This window comes from Eptatretus burgeri, chromosome 1 (genome assembly GCF_056783735.1).
Source record: "Eptatretus burgeri isolate ZD-2024b chromosome 1, Ebu_testis_v1, whole genome shotgun sequence".
NCBI classification, from domain to species: Eukaryota; Metazoa; Chordata; class Myxini; order Myxiniformes; family Myxinidae; genus Eptatretus; species Eptatretus burgeri.
In genome coordinates, this window is record NC_140961.1 from 24,215,343 (window position 1) to 24,231,714 (window position 16,372).

At 53.0% G+C, this 16,372-nt stretch overlaps 1 long non-coding RNA gene across 1 annotated transcript in view; it reads right to left on the reverse strand.

The window, feature by feature from the left end:
- Window positions 1–417: 417 nt before the first annotated feature.
- Window positions 418–16,372, reverse strand: part of LOC147034037 (uncharacterized) — a 59,809-nt gene continuing 43,854 nt past the window's right edge. The window contains exon 3 of the long non-coding RNA XR_015059929.1: window positions 418–882. This is a non-coding gene — a long non-coding RNA (uncharacterized LOC147034037). The remainder of the gene's footprint in view (window positions 883–16,372) is intronic.

Genomic DNA, 16,372 nt, shown 5'->3' on the forward strand with positions numbered 1-16,372 from the left:
CTCCAGCCAGCCTGAGTAAGCACAGTCGCACATGTGCAGCTTGCACGTTTTTTTTCATGTCACGTTTCATTTCACGTGTCGTGTGGACAGGACATGGCTAGCTGCATGACATGATTGGGCTGAGAATGTATGTCGTTCATGGAATACACGAGTCATGCTGAATAAAAATGAAAACACAATTAATTTTACATCTTTATCCCCCACAACGCTGTTGTTGGTTCTTTTTCAGATTGTGGATCTCAAAACCAGTGTCCCAAATATTCAATGTATCAACACCGACATGATCCAATATGCTGTCATAATGGAGAGGCTATACTGTATGTATGTATGTATGTATGTACATGTATGTTATATATATATATATATATATATATATATATATATATATATATATATATATATATGTTCAACGAAAGAAGCACACCAGTGTGACACGACGCTGAAAATGTATATAAATTATACCAACACATCACCTCCTACATGATGTCAGCATCATGCCATAGTCAGTCTCCTTTGTTGGTTGAATTTAATATTCCTGGCTGCAAACCTCCTGATGGGTGATCAATGAGACGGAGGTGATACTTGTTGCTGACAGGTCATACTGCAAGCGCTGTGATAGGACTTCATTTGTGCCCTGCTGCCTCTCGTCAACTTAGGGGATTCGATATGTGTATGCATGTATGTATGTATGTTTATGTCCATATATATGTATATATATATATATATATATATATATATATATATATATATATATATATATATATATTACAATATAATACTCTTTTCAACCACTGACTCACTGATTTGTAATAAAGATCGGTACCTTCAGGGTGATGTCGAAAGCTGAAATGTTGCGGGCCGACAGACACCGAAGCCGGTACACTGGGAAAAATCAGAGAAACGTCATACAACATCGGTAAATGAAAATAAAAATAAATGAAAAAAATAAATGAAAAAATAAATGAAAAAAATAATGCAGGTGAGTGACCCAAATCATCAATGGCGAAGCACAGTAATTTTGCGTGCTGACAAACATCAAAGCTGATATACCAGGAAAAATCACAACTGTCAAAAAGCATCCTTAAATGAAAATATAAATGAATTAAAAAAATCAAATGCAGGTTGTTGTTATGAGTCAGCCGGATGCCATGCTGGTTTGAACACTAGCTTTTTTCCCTCCTGATCGGAGAGTACTTCCGGTTTGGGGGAACGGTTATTATTTGGATATTACATCCCTCTCCAACTTGCATAAGAACAAAATACCATGCAAACTGTTCGGTAAGACGGTAAGGTAATAAAATGGAACCAATTATCAGAACATACAAACATGTAAATCATTTTCATAGATTGCACATTTCCTCTCTAACTGTGCAAGAAAATGCTGCGTGCTTCGGACACGGAATAAACAGGTATAAAACACCATGGAGGGTCCGAACCGACTTAGAGTTCTTCAATAAGTCGGCGCATCCTTTAACGGTTATTTTAGGGCGCGTTGTGGATTCGGGTGTTGTCGTTGAGGGCGCGACTAGTGGTTGAGGAACTGGAACGGGCGTTGTTACGACGGGATTTGGGTGGATCGTCGCTGGAACCAGTTCATCGGGTGGAGGATCAAGGGGGATGTCACTGTTGACCACCTTGGATGTGGGTGTGATCGGCATGGCGTGAAACTTAGATGAGTTTCTGGTCATGCTTGCGCCATCTTTCCATGCTGCGGTGATCATGGAGCCTTGCGCGTTGGTGACAACCATCGGTTTGGGGTTGTAGCGCGTGGAGAACTTGTTCTTTCGTTGTTGCCTAACGAGGACAACATCACCAATATTGATGGGGGGGCTTTAACGTGCTGGCGCAGAGATCCTTGCGTGCCTTCATGATGGTTTTTGCGGCGGCATCGTTGTGGCGGGCAAGTTGATCATTGGGTCACGGGTCAGAGTTCACAACTGTTGGGATTTTCGTTCTGGGTTCCCACCCAAACATGAGACGGTGTGGTGCGAATAGAGTTGAGAAATGCGGACTAGCTCGATACATGCGGAGGAACTTCTGTAGCTCCGTTCTCCAGTCTGACCCTTGCACGATCGCAGCACGGATTGCCTTCATGAGGGGTTTGTTGAAGCTCTCGGCTTGTGCATTGGCTTGCGGCCATAGCGGGGTTATTTTATGGTGTCATACACCGACGGACGTGAGATAGTCTTTCCAACCCCCTGGAATGGGGGTCCGTTGTCTGTTTTCACCACAACGGGGTATCCGAACATTGCGAACACTTTTTCGACTATCGGTATAACTTTCTCTGCGTTAGTAGAGCAGGTGAGTAATACCACAGGGTAGCGCGAGTATTCATCCGTTATTACGAGCATGTATTCGCCCATCGTTAGCGGACCACAAAAATCGGCGCTCAGATTTCGCCACGGCCTACTTGGGAGCATTGACATATTGAGTGGTTCCGAATGTTGACGATTACTGTTCGCCTGACAGGGGATGCATTTTCGCAGAATGCACTCGGTCATGGAGTCAATTCCGGGGAACCACACCTTGCTGCGGATGAGCGCTTTTGTTTTTGTGAGGCCTTGATGAACTTCGTGTGCAAGTTCTATTGTGTGGGTGTGGAGAACGGCAGGTAGCACAAGGCGAGAACCTCACAGAATGACGTCGTCATTTGTCACCGTCAGCTCGTCTTTCACGGCGTGGAGGCTAACCAATGCCTCGGTAGCGGCGTCAGTGTAAGCATCTAGTTGATGCGATTTCGACAGACGAATCATTTCGGCTGTGGCGCAGATGGTGGGATCCCGGGATGATTCGGCCTGGATCTCCTTGTATGTTAGGGCATTAGGCACAGAAGAAGCAGCAATAAAGTTCACAAAGTCTTCTGCGATCCTCGCTTCATGCCTGGAGCAGTATGCGAATGCACTCGGGTGCCTGGACATATAGTCTGGAGGATTATCATCACCGCGGCGGTACACTATAGTAGCGTCATATGGCTGGAGTCTGAGAGGCCATCTGGCAATGCGGATCTGCGGGTTTGGTTTTTTTCCAGATCGTAACCAATGGTTGGTGATTGGTGATTACGCGGAACGGTGCGCCGGATATATATATATATATATATATATATATATATATATATATATATATATATATATATATATATATATATATATATATATATTGTTGCGGTTTTCGCGCCCGCCGGCGTGCGATGGCCACGTAACTCGAATCGCGGCGCGTCGCCCACCGGACGGACAATCCAGTCGTGACCCTCTCGGACTAACGCCGGGAACCAGTCACGGGTGGACCTTTCGGTCTCACCGCGATCGAGCCAATCAGCCCCCGCGTGGGATAGGGTTGCTCGCCAAATTCGAACTACCTAAGTACCCACGCGGAGGGTAGACCGGGCGATCGCACCTCGCCGCAGGTCGACTTCGGACACGGGCCACTTAAGCGACCCGTTCCGTACTATCAGAATAACCGAGCGGTGTTATCGTCGACCTCGACGGTTCGATTAATTATCGGGCGTATTCAGCCCACTACCAACCCTTTACGTGAAGCAAGATGGGGATTCAATGGGGAAAAAGACGAAGCGAAGCGGGAAACAGTTCAACAATAAAGCACATTTATTCGCGACGAACGGAAAGCACACAAATACAATTCCACCAAATGCACACAAAAAAGAAAACAATTCCATTTACACAAAAAGCAAACATAAAAGTGAAAACACAGTGCAGAGCTAATTCCGACTACCGAGCACACGGCAACACTTATACAATTCTACTTCACAGACGGCGCCGACAACACATACCCAAAACCAAGGAAAAGAAATACCCTCAAGAATGAGGTAGGCCTGGGGCCGAGACCAGGTCGGGCCTACCCGTCTGGTGATGAGACGCGGAGCGGCGATGGCCCCGCAACCCGCGGGCCTCGTGGACAGTGCCTGGCAGGGGGGTGGGAACGGGGCCCCCTTGGTCGCACTATCTCAGCGCGGGGGGAACAGGAGGGGGTTGCTGATGCTCGGGGTATAGAGGATCTTTATTATCTGCGACGAGCGTCTCCACCTCGGCCAGGTCGCGCTGCCGGCCTCCCTCGGGCGCGCAGCTCCTTGCACGACGCGAGCACCCTTCGTCCGACTCGCCGCCTCTCCACAGCTCGTCCCCTCCGTTCCGACTCTCCTTCGCCTCGTTCCGACCTTTACGACTCCCTTCTTCCTCGTTCCGACTTCTTACTACTCTTTTTTACTGACGAACACCGTCCTTTTATCCCCCCGTAACTTCGCCTTTGACCCCCTCCCTTTGACCTTTCAACTCGCTCCCCATTGGCCCGACAAAAAGTGGGCGTGAAGGCTTTTTGATCCACAAATTTGCATATATCGATCGCCCTGGGGGCGGGGCCACCCGCCCTCGCTCACCGATTGGACGGCAAAAAGTGGGCGTGTGTCGTTTTTGATCCGTTTTTGAAGCAGAAAATCCGCGATTTTGTACACGCTGTTCAACGTGCGCCCTACACGAGTCCAGCATCGGTGCCCATGAGTGGCGCGAGATGACGGTGATGCGATGGTGGCGAGTTGTGACGGTAAAGGTCGTGGCGGTTGTGGTGAAGCGGTGGTTGTGGTCGGTGGTTGATGTTGTGGTTGTGATGATGGCGATTGGTCCAAAATAAAGATAGTAAAAGAAAAACGGCTATCCTGAAGAGTCGCAGCACGTATAAATGACATGTATTCCCACTAGACAACGGGTTTGGGCCTAACTACACATGTACTTACCGAGATACCTCACCTAAGGGACCTGAATGGTGGTTTGCGAATCTGGTAACCACAACACTACCCCCTTCCCTTTTTACAGACTCGTCCCGAGTCGTCAAATTTTCGTGTGCCATCATGTGTAGTTTTCCCCTAGTACATTTTACCTACGGATCCCTGAGTGCGACATTCATGGTATTCGTGTCCCCAAAATAAATAACCTAAGGGCTGCGTAACTATCTAAACAAACTCACTCACACGGACGACTTAAATAAAATTGCCGGCGCTAAGACATACATGCCGGGGGCGCACTCATATTTACAGTACATCTTAACCTTAACTTACAAATTTTACACTAAACCATGGCCCAGGATCACTGAACTCTGCAAAAGAAAAGCAGTTAGCAGGGAGCCAGGCTGCCCACATGCAGTCTCTGGCTCAAAACAATGCAGGTGACAGGGAACGTGGCTGGCTGCTCACATGCAGTCCAAGGCCTTCCCTTTTGAACTGAACTCCGTGAACAACAACGGTGCTTGGGCTGCACAAACGCAGTCTCCGTGCCAGCTCAAGTGGCACACGCAATGAGCACAACGAATGAATGGATGAATGGATGGACGCAAAACACGGTGCACGGGCTGCCACTGCAGGCCCGTGTTGTAGCTGCCAACAGGGCAGTTCTCGCAGCTTGCAAACTGTTGCCTTGCGGATCCTGGCGCACATGGAAATGAACAGGGGGGGGCAAAGCAAAAATTGAACGGGGGCTGGTGAACAGGGGCAGTGGGCATGGCATGGCAAAGGCAGCAGGCAAACGCAGCCCGCAGAAGAAGGCCGCTGCAGGCAAACACAGCCGGCAGATGAACTGGCCGGCACAGGCCTTGAAGAAAAACAGCCAGCAGATGAACTGGCCGGCACAGGCCCTGCAGCAAAACAACAGCTGCCGATGAAGTTGGCCGGCCTCCGCCTTGAAGCAAAACACGGCCAGCCGATGAAGTTGGCCAGCCTTTGCCGTCAGTGGAAGTTGGTGGAGGGAGTGCGGTGGTGCTGGCCACTTGGAAGGCGGGCTCGGACCTACCTACCCGTCTCCCTCCCAACCTATCGCCTTTGCCTGTCACTGTACATACCCACTCCCTTAATTTGTCAAACCCCAATTTAGCCCCAACTTATTTTTTTGTTGTTTTTATTTTTACTTCCCCACTATAAATCGTCCCCTAACCCCCTTTATCGTCCTTGTTCGGCTAACCTATCCTGTCACCTAGCCTACTCCCAACCCCTACGTTCCCTTCCCGGAGGGGAATAAGGGAGAGCTAGCGTCCTGTGTCGAGGCCCAACGAAGCCTCAGAATGGCCTCCCCAGAGTTCGGCGATCTTAACACCAAGTGGGTCCAGCGGCCCACAACGACAGCGAGGGGATGGATGGTGCGGAGGGGTACATCTCCTAATCTACCCTATCCATTTAACTGTTAAACTACCCCGGGGCTTTCAACAAGCGCCTCTCGCTTAAACTATTGGTTCTAACAACCCAGATTCCCGTCGCCTGTGTTGGTGTCCTTACAATTTCGGGCCTCGCCCCCCAATTTTCTCTCCGTGCCCTCACACGGTCTCCTGGCTGGGACACGTGGCTCCCTTTGGCAGGCACGACCCTCTGCCGAATCTCCCGCTATGGCACCCCCGGGCACTACACTGCCTCCGAGCCTACCAGCTCCCTAACACCGGGGAGTGCCCCCCATGGCACCTCCCCTGAAACGCACACGTGGCAGGCCGGCCTCCCGGGCCCCTTTCCGAGGGTCACCCGTGCCCACTGCACTGCCCACGCGGCTAATGGCGCCCCGGGCCCCCGCACCAAGCAGGCGCACCCGTGCCCACTACTCTATCCCGGCCCCCCATGGGCCCTTGGCCTACCGCGGCCGACTAGCCTGGTGCCCGGGGTACCCACTCAGCGATACTCACCTTTCGCAGCCACGCTCCCAAGCCCGTCAACAGGGCTCCTGCACCCCTCCAAATGGGTCTCGAGCCTACTTTCCCACCAACAACAAAACGACCTCCATTTTTCAATTTGACTAACCCAGCTAACTCACTTTACTCTGACCCCGGGGTCCCTTGGGCGGGAGTCACTCCTCCCCCCAATCACTCATCGCACCATGCATTCCCCAATCGCTCCACACACACAGACCCGCTGGCCTCACTCACTCAACATGTACGCGTACTCACCTCACAACCCACAACTCTTCAACCCACTCACCGCTGAACTCTGCCATCCTTCTAACTACATCCCCTAACTAACTCGTGCTCCCACGTCATCCCTTACACTACAGCACGTTCCTTTTAACACTACGTAGCTAAGCTACGTCCCCTCTACACATTCATAAGTCTGTCTCTGTCTCCAAATAATCCCATTAATCAATTTCCCAGGGGGGGAATTTCCTCCCTTCCTACTGGGCTCGTGAACTCGTCGCAAGACTCTGAGAGCCCTGCGCCTCTGCGGGAGCGGCTGTTCCAGCACCGACTCCTCCGGCAAGACATATCCATGAGGGCGTAAGGTCGCCCTTGTAAGGCCTCAGGCGGTCCGCGTGGACGATCCGAGGGAGGGCTCGTGGTCCCATTTTAATTTTTAGGACCACGTCACTGACTTGCGCCAGGACAACCCCCGGGCCCTGCCAAGGTGAGGTGAGCTTCGGGCATCTGCCCTTCCTTCGCCGGGGGTTAAAGAACCAAATCTTTGCCCCCGGTGGGTATTTGCTCACCTGGCTCCGGTGGTCGTACCTGCGCTTCATTTTTATGCCCGCCTGTTGGAGCTGGTGTCGTGCGAAGGCGTGGACCTTCTCCAAGCCCTCCTCCAACCGACGGGCATAGCCCTCCCCGGGGCCTATCAAGCCGCTCAGGCGTCGGACCGCACAATAAATCGACGGGGCTTCTCAGCTCCCGTCCATACATCAACAGCGCCGGACTACATGCGGTAGACCCGTGCTGGGACGCGCGATAGGCCATCAGGAGGTACGGAAGGTGTTCGTCCCAGTCCTCCTGGTTAGTGGCGGTGAAGAGGGCCAACTGTTGGACCAGGGTCCTGTTGAACCTCTCCACCATGCCATCAGACTGTGGTCTCAGGGGCGTTGTCCGTGTTTTTCGAATTTCCAGGAGCCTGCACACCTCTTTTAGTAATTCACTCTCAAAATTTCGTCCCTGGTCCGTGTGCAGCTCCTGCGGAATCCCATACCGGCATGTAAATCCTTCTACGAAGGCCTTGGCCACAACCCCTGCTTCCTGGCTGGGAAGGGCAAAGGCTTCTGGCCATTTGGTGAAATAGTCCATAATTACGAGGACGTACTTATTACCCTGGCGAGTGGGGGCAGTGGTCCCAAAATGTCCATGGCCACTCGGGCCAGGGGAGCCGCAACCTGATGTAGTTGGAGTGGGGCCCTCATCCTCTGTGGCGGTCCCTTTTTTGCAGTGCAGGCGTCGCATGCTCGACACCAGTCCTGTACATCGCGCCCCATGTTAACCCAATAGAACCGCCGGCGGGCCCGAGATTTTGTTTTGGTCCTGCCCAAATGGCCGCCGGCGCGGGTACCGTGCACCTGTTTCAAAATTTGGGTCTTAAACCCATCAGGGACTATCACCAGCCAAGAAGTTTGTTCAGAAGGAATCTCCACCCACTTGCGATACAAGATGTTGTCCCTCATTTCTAGGGTCCTCCACTGAGCCCAGTATGCCTTTGTTCGCGCCCCGAATGGGGCGATTTCCTCCCCACTGGGCCTCCTGTTTTCCTGGACCCATTTGTACACTGGCCCTAGCACGGGGTCTTCCCGCTGGGCCGTGCTCCATGCCAATCCACCAAATTCCTCTCCTGCGGTTAGTGGCAAAGTTGGGCCTACCATCCGGGCCGCACGGACTGGGAGTTTCGGGGAGGCGTCTGCCAATTGGTCCCTCTCCTCATGTCTCGTACAATATTTGCAGTTTTCCCTCAGACAGGGGCGTCGAGAGAGCGCATCGGCATTCCCATGAGCCTTACCGGCTCTATGGACCACACTGAAATCGTACTGCTGCAATTTTTCCAACCACCTTGCAATTTGGCCCTCCGGTTCCTTGAACCGTAAGAGCCATTGCAAGGAGGAATGGTCAGTTCGAACCAAAAATTTCCTCCCGTACAAGTACGGGTGGAAATGGCTCACGGCAGACAGCATAGCCAATAGTTCCTTACGAGTTACGCAATAATTTCGTTCGGGCTTACTCATGGCCCGACTGTAATACGCGATCACTCTTTCCACGCCCCCCTGTGTCTGAGACAAGACTGCTCCCAATCCTTCCTGGCTTGCATCCGTGTCCAGGGTATACATCCCGTCATCGGTGGGGTATGCTAAAACAGGTGCGGATGTCAAACACCCCTTTAATTTGAGGAAGGCCTCCTGGCACTCCTCCGTCCAATTAAATCTCAACCCCTTCTCCGTCAACCGGTGAAGGGGCCTGGCTATCTCCGCAAAGTTTGCCACGAAACGCCGGTAGTAGGAGCAAAGTCCCAAAAAGCCCCGCACCTGTTTGACAGTTGTAGGTACGGGCCACTCCTCTACCGCTGTAATTTTTCCGGGGTCGGTCTTCACCCCCTCGCGGCCTATCACGTGTCCGAGATAGGCCACCTCTGTCGCGAACAAAGTGCATTTCTCTGGGCTCAATTTCAGCCCTGCCTGCCTGAGGTGCCCAAACACCTGGTCCAAATTGGCTATCTCATGGGTGAATGTTTTAGCGTGTACCAGGACGTCATCCAGATACACCAGGCATGACTGCCACGGCATGCCGCCGAGTACACGCTCCATCAGTCTCTCAAAGGTGGCGGGGGCGTTACACAAACCGAACGGCATCACAGTGAACTGATACAGTCCCTTCCCTGTGGAAAATGCCGTTTTCTCCTTCCCCGTCTTATCCATCTCCACCTGCCAATACCCACTCTTGAGGTCCAAAGTTGAGAACCATTTAGAGCCTGCAACGGCGTCGAGGGTATCGTCAATTCTAGGCAGGGGATAGGAGTCTTTGAGTGTCACGTTGTTCAGCTGGCGATAGTCCACACAGAAACGCGTGGTCCCATCCTTCTTTTTAACCAGCACAACTGGTGACATCCAAGGACTTCCCGAGGGCTCGATGACACCTGCATTGAGCATCTTTTCAACCTGTTCATCAGCCTCCTCTCTTTTGCTCCATGGGAGCCTTCGAGCAGGCTGACGGACAGGCCGGGCCCCATTGGTGTGGATCTGATGTTGCACCAGGCCCGTACGTCCAATATCCTCGGGTGACAAGGAGAAGATCCCGATGTGTCGGTCGACCAGCTTGTATAAGGCCTCCCGCTGGGCCTCCTCCAAATCTACACTACTCCGATTTACCATCTCACAAATGGGACCGGGCCAGTTCCTAATCGAGTCTGGAGACTCCTTCTGGGGCCGGTCCGGCTCGACGTTATCGTCCCTCAGCTCTGCGACCTCTTTTACTGGGATGCAATCTGCCACCTTCGTGCCCTTCCTGATAGTGCGTGGTTCCGTGCTAACATTTATCACCCGTACGGGCACTACTGGCCCGTCGGTACTTACCAGGGTGCGGCCCACGACTAAGCCCGGGGTTGACGGCCCTGCCGGTAGTTCCGCTAGGCCGCAGGGGCCCTGCCACGTTGGGGTGCTCGCCACCGGGCCGGGACCACCGCCTCGGCACCCGGGGGAATGACCACGGAGTCAGGAGCCTCCAGCTCCACCCTCTCATCCGTGCTCACGCCTCCTAACGGCAACTCCTCACCACCCAACTGCATGACCCCCGGCCCAAGTCGATCTTACAACCACCGGCCGTCAGCACATCCAACCCTATTAGACATGGGTCGTACACCTCTGCCACCCAAACCTCTATCTTGGTTTTCACAATGCCCAATTTAAACGACACGAAACCACGTCCTATGATAGGGGCCGTTGCCCCGGTAGCTAGCTGCAAACTATGGTTTTGCAGACGGTGGATCTCATCCCAACCGTCTACACTCGAATCAAGGACCACAGGGCTGATGATCGTGGCGCTTGCTCCTGTGTCCACCACGGCGTCTACCCCTACGCCGGCAATCTTGCACCGAATTGTTAAGCTACCTTTGCCAATTTGGCCACAACTGATGACCTGTCGCAGTTCTGAGGGCTCTTCTCCGTCTGAGTCTGCCGAACACGGCCCTACATGTTCGGCACTTCTTAGTTTCCCGGGGACTGGTGGGGGGATGGTTGGGCCTGGCTATCCCTATTGACCCGGGGCGGAGTTGGTGGTCTAGGGGGCCGTGGCTCTTCTCTTCGCGGGGGCCTTTCCCTGCGCGGGGCGTTGCACCTCCGCTGCAGGTGGTCCCCTGCGCCACAATTATAACACCTCTTCTGGTAAGGTGTTTGCCTCCAGTACGCCGAATTATACCCCCCTCCATTCCGAATTGGGGTACCCCCCGATGGCCCATCTCCCGCCCTTCCCGGGCCCGACCGCCTCTCCACAGGTCTCCCGAACCGGCGGTCGAACATGCCCTGCACCATCCTTTCCACTCGCGCTTGGTCGCCCAGGGTTGCCCCGGCTCCCAGTGCACTGTCGTGCACGGGGTCCACCTGTCGGACTGCCACCGCATGGCGCCCAGCCCCTCCCAATGGCGTTCTGGCTGCCTCCCAGCAGGCAGCAGTATCAGCCGCCTTCTGGAGGTTGTCCGGGCGCCATACGGTGAGCAATGCTCCGACATCGGTGCCCCCTATTGCTCGAAGGAAATGGTCCAGGGCAATCTCCTCCCGGTACTCCGGCGGCATGTTGGTGTGCGCGATCCCCACCAAGCGGCGAATGTCATGTGCCAATTCTCCCAGTGATTCCTGGGGACGTCGTTTGCGCCCGTTGAGCTGAGCTTTAACAAGCTCGCTCTGCTGGTCCATGCCAAATCGGTTTTTAGGGGCAAATGGAGAGCCTCCAGGGTCGCGCCTCACTGGGTACCGTGGTCAGGACTTCCAAAGCCACGCCACGCAGGGCCGCTGTGAGTTGTGCCACACCCTGCACCTCGTTCCAGCCATTGCCTCTGGCAACACACTGGAACTGGGCCATATATGCCCTCAAGTCCGTCTTGCCATCGTACGGGGGTAGCGGCACCCTCGGTTCTTTCGAGGTCTCCTCCCGTTCCCTAGGGACTCCGGGAGGAGTGTACCTCCCCAGTCCCAACGGTGCCTCACTCCCGCAGGGTCCGAGCCATTTGCCCGGGGCTCCACCACCCTTGTCTGCGTCTGTCCGTGCCCCGCGTCGTCCCGCTTATTCTCCCAAGCCATTGGACTCACACTCTGCACACCCCTGGAACAGTCATTCCGGGTACCCCCATTAGGCCAAAAGACCCCGCGGTCTCTACCCTCCCCAAGCTTGGCATGCTCACCCCCGCATCGGGCAAGCCTCCTCCTCCGCCCTGTGACACCGGCCCCCTGGGCACGATCCGCCTCGAGGGAGTATATCCTCTCCCCCTGTTCCCGAAGGAGGCCACCCTGCTTCTCACACCGGGCCTCCACCCTATCCGTCAGTCTCTTCTCCATTTCCTCCATTTTCCCCTTTATTACCCCATTTATTTCCTCCCCTATCGTTCCTAACGACAGTTCCCCGACTTTTTCTCTTATTTGCTCCACCTCCCCTTGTACCTGTGTCACCATCTTATTTGTCTTGGATATTTCCTCCCTCGTTGTCCTAAACTGCTCCTCTGTCTCGCCCCGGTTTTTTCCTATCTGCTCCCCCAGTTCCTCTGTCTTTTCTCCGGCTTTCCGCTCCATTTCATTAATTACCTCCTCATGTCTCTTTCTACATTCCTCCGCCACCTTCTTTAATCCTTTCTGTGTCTCCGCTTTTACCTCCTTTCGCAGGTTTTCAACTTTGTCTGTCATTTCCCGATGTCTTTTCTCACAGTCCTCTTTCACGGCTCCCAATCCCTCCTTTATTTTCCCTTGTTCTCTTTTTAATTCCTCTATCGCCATCGTGTTCCTCCCGATTTCCTCCTTTATTTGGTCTTGTCCCTGTTTTACTTCTCCCAATCCTTTTCCTACTTTGTCTATTTTTCCCACCACCGTCTTTATTTCGTTTACCCTCTCTTGTTTACTTTCTTCCATTGCGACTCCCACTCCTTTTACTTTCTCTTTTAACCCGGTCACCTCCGCTCGTATCGTGTCGACTTCCTTTTTCATTTCGTTTTTTAGTTCTTCCAAGCTTCCTTTTAGGCTCATTCCCATGTTCTGCGTCTCACCCCGCAGCTCTTTCATCTCTTCCCTCATTTGCTGTGTATTCGCATCCATCGTTTCGTTCATGCCTTTCATTTCGTTTTTTATTTCATTTGTATTTGTATCCATCGTCGTTTTCACTTCATTCATTTGTTTGTTCATTGCCGCCAGCATGGCGCATAGCTGGGCCATGTTGGATGCACTCAGCTGAGCCGTTTCGGCAAGGGTTGGGGAAGGGTCTTGGTGGAGAGGGGGGGGGGAGGTGTCATACACCGCGGCCGCTGCCGCCTCGGGCCCTGGGTTCAGTTGGGCGAGTCCGTGTTCCTGCACAATCAACATTTCCTGCTCGGGGATTCCATCCTGGACCATGGATCCTACACATTCTACATCCATTTCTAATACCCCCGGCTCCCGCTCGCCTTGAGACGCCATCTTGCTTCTCGTGAAGGGTTAATTTGCTCGCTCGTAATTTGGAGGGAATCGGGGCTCGCTTCTCTCACCCCTGGACCGATTCCCGTGAATTTAGCCGGAGACAGGAGAGCCTGTTTTCCTGTTCTCCGATACCAGTGCCGCGAGGAGGGCGATGAATTTGTATCCCACTCCTGACACCAGTGTTGCGGTTTTCGCGCCCGCCGGCGTGCGATGGCCACGTAACTCGAATCGCGGCGCGTCGCCCACCGGACGGACAATCCAGTCGTGACCCTCTCGGACTAACGCCGGGAACCAGTCACGGGTGGACCTTTCGGTCTCACCGCGATCGAGCCAATCAGCCCCCGCGTGGGATAGGGTTGCTCGCCAAATTCGAACTACCTAAGTACCCACGCGGAGGGTAGACCGGGCGATCGCACCTCGCCGCAGGTCGACTTCGGACACGGGCCACTTAAGCGACCCGTTCCGTACTATCAGAATAACCGAGCGGTGTTATCGTCGACCTCGACGGTTCGATTAATTATCGGGCGTATTCAGCCCACTACCAACCCTTTACGTGAAGCAAGATGGGGATTCAATGGGGAAAAAGACGAAGCGAAGCGGGAAACAGTTCAACAATAAAGCACATTTATTCGCGACGAACGGAAAGCACACAAATACAATTCCACCAAATGCACACAAAAAAGAAAACAATTCCATTTACACAAAAAGCAAACATAAAAGTGAAAACACAGTGCAGAGCTAATTCCGACTACCGAGCACACGGCAACACTTATACAATTCTACTTCACAGACGGCGCCGACAACACATACCCAAAACCAAGGAAAAGAAATACCCTCAAGAATGAGGTAGGCCTGGGGCCGAGACCAGGTCGGGCCTACCCGTCTGGTGATGAGACGCGGAGCGGCGATGGCCCCGCAACCCGCGGGCCTCGTGGACAGTGCCTGGCAGGGGGTGGGAACGGGGCCCCCTTGGTCGCACTATCTCAGCGCGGGGGGAACAGGAGGGGGTTGCTGATGCTCGGGGTATAGAGGATCTTTATTATCTGCGACGAGCGTCTCCACCTCGGCCAGGTCGCGCTGCCGGCCTCCCTCGGGCGCGCAGCTCCTTGCACGACGCGAGCACCCTTCGTCCGACTCGCCGCCTCTCCACAGCTCGTCCCCTCCGTTCCGACTCTCCTTCGCCTCGTTCCGACCTTTACGACTCCCTTCTTCCTCGTTCCGACTTCTTACTACTCTTTTTTACTGACGAACACCGTCCTTTTATCCCCCCGTAACTTCGCCTTTGACCCCCTCCCTTTGACCTTTCAACTCGCTCCCCATTGGCCCGACAAAAAGTGGGCGTGAAGGCTTTTTGATCCACAAATTTGCATATATCGATCGCCCTGGGGGCGGGGCCAATTCGCCCCTCGCTCACCGATTGGACGGCAAAAAGTGGGCGTGTGTCGTTTTGGATCCGTTTTTGAAGCAGAAAATCCGCGATTTTGTACACGCTGTTCAACGTGCGCCCTGCACGAGTCCAGCATCGGTGCCCATGAGTGGCGCGAGATGACGGTGATGCGATGGTGGCGAGTTGTGACGGTAAAGGTCATGGCGGTTGTGGTGAAGCGGTGGTTGTGGTCGGTGGTTGATGTTGTGGTTGTGATGATGGCGATTGGTCCAAAATAAAGATAGTAAAAGAAAAACGGCTATCCTGAAGAGTCGCAGCACGTATAAATGACATGTATTCCCACTAGACAACGGGTTTGGGCCTAACTACACATGTACTTACCGAGATACCTCACCTAAGGGACCTGAATGGTGGTTTGCGAATCTGGTAACCACAACAATATATATATATATATATATATATATATATATATATATATATATATATATATATATATATATATATATATATATATATATATGTTGAAGTGTTCACATGCCCATATGACGGCTAGGGCTTCGCGCTCTGTCTGGGAGTAGCGCTGTTCAACGTCGCTTAGTGTGCGGCTGGCATATGCAATGGTCTTTCCTTCCTGTGCGAGAATGGCTCCAAGGCCAACTGGACTAGCGTCGACCACTAACTCTGTGAATTTCTTCGGGTCGAAGTATCGCATAGTTGTGTCCTCAGACAGCGCCTCCTTGACGTCGTTGAATGACTTCACTTCGGTCGGTCCCCAGGACCATGCTGATCCTTGTTTCGTGAGCTGGCGCAGAGGCTCGGTCAAGGTAGCGAAGTTTCAGATGAATCTGGCACTGTACTGCGCCATGCCCAAGAAAGAGCGTACCTCAGATGGGTTTTTGGGCTCGGACGCATCTCTCAGGGCTTGTACTTTTGGATCGGGGGATAGGCCTTCTGCACTGAATATGTAGCCGAAGAACTCGATTCTCGGCAGCCTGAATTCACATTTCGGCAGATTGACTGTGAATCCACTGCTGTGCAGGGCAGACAGGGTGTGGTCAAGCGCAATGTCATGTTCTCGGGTCGCAGCGCCGTGGATGATGATATCATCGCTAATGTTTCTGGCACCATTTATAACCCTCATAACAGTCTGTATCACGTGTTGGAACACTTTGGATGCAGAACTAACACCAAAGTTCAGGCGTTTGTAATTGAACAGTCCGGCATGTGTCGAGAAAGTTGTAATGTCACGGCAACTTTCGTGGAGCTTAAGTTGGTGATACCCACTACGCAGGTCGACTTTGCTGAACACTGTGGATCCTTGCAATTCAGACACCAACTCGTCTATCGTCGGGGTGACATGTTGCGTGCGTTTTATCGCGGCGTTAGCTTCGTGCATGTCCACGCAGACTCGGATTTCTTCAGGATTTTTTGGCTTTGGAGGTGTTACTATACGTGAGACCCACTCGGTCGGCCCAGTCACTCGCTCGATAATGTCCTCCTTGAGCAGCTTGTTCAGCTCCTTTTCGACTTTGGTCCTCAGGTGGAATGGCACTCGGCTGTGCTTTCTCGCTATCGGCGGGACGGTTCGATCGATGTGTAGCATGATTGCCTCGCCTTT